Source organism: Penaeus monodon, chromosome 31 (genome assembly GCF_015228065.2).
Source record: "Penaeus monodon isolate SGIC_2016 chromosome 31, NSTDA_Pmon_1, whole genome shotgun sequence".
In the NCBI taxonomy this organism is placed as follows: Eukaryota; Metazoa; Arthropoda; class Malacostraca; order Decapoda; family Penaeidae; genus Penaeus; species Penaeus monodon.
The window spans coordinates 3889185-3890103 of NC_051416.1; the positions used below are offsets into that span (position 1 = coordinate 3889185).

General features: G+C 30.0%; 1 protein-coding gene across 1 annotated transcript in view; it reads left to right on the forward strand.

Annotated features, from left to right (window-relative positions):
• Positions 1-919, forward strand: part of LOC119592997 (long-chain specific acyl-CoA dehydrogenase, mitochondrial-like) — a gene marked incomplete in the record, with an annotated part of 16246 nt that overhangs the window by 9521 nt on the left and 5806 nt on the right.

Below are 919 nucleotides of genomic sequence, written 5' to 3' on the forward strand. Positions count from 1 at the left end.
GTATATATATATTCTGATGATGCATTTTACTGTAGTCTTTTTTGAGAGGTATGAGAAACTAGCTGGCTGCTGAGACAATACTGACTTTGTCACTGAATGTTGAACCAGTATACCTGTGGAGTTGCTAGTTATTTTGACACTAAGTTAAGTAAGTGGAGTTATTCCAAAGGTATAGTATTTTTATACTTTATTTATTTTATATTTTAAAAATATTTTTCTCAACATGGTAGATTAAACCACTTCCTACATGCATTTTTTGAAAAGCTATAGAAGAACATAATAATTCGTATTAATTTGTAATGTGTAGGGTTTGGGAATTTAAGAGTTCACCAGTACCTACACTGCTGAAGTTAAGGGTCATCCATTATTTTCATTATCAAAAACGTACAGAACCAGTATCCCCCCCCACTAGATTGTACAGCGTAAAAAGATAAGAATTAGGTCCTTTGCCACTGGATCTATAATTTGAACCAGAATGTCACTTTTATGAAGTTCTAAAAAAACATATGCCAGAGATCGACCCCCTTCCCCACAACATATGGTTTTTATGCAAAAAAATGAAAATTATGAAAAAATGGATGACCACCTACGGTTTCTAATGTTTCATCCCTGTTAAATTTGAAAGCAGAAGGGGATAAAGAAAAAGATTACCTACTGTAATTAGATATTTTATCCGTTAGTATCCCAGAATGTGATGAAGTTTGTTAACTCGTGTTTATGAAAGTTTATAAATCATCGTATTTTTTCTTTTTTTTGTATTTAACTGTTATTAAGTGAAGTTATTAATTCTAAAAATAAGAAATTTAACAATAATTTTCACTTTTTAAATATTAATTTCTTTCCTATTCATTTGTATTCCTTTCTTCTCATTCTCTACTGTTTTAATTTGTCTCATCTTATCATGGTACCTTATTTCTTT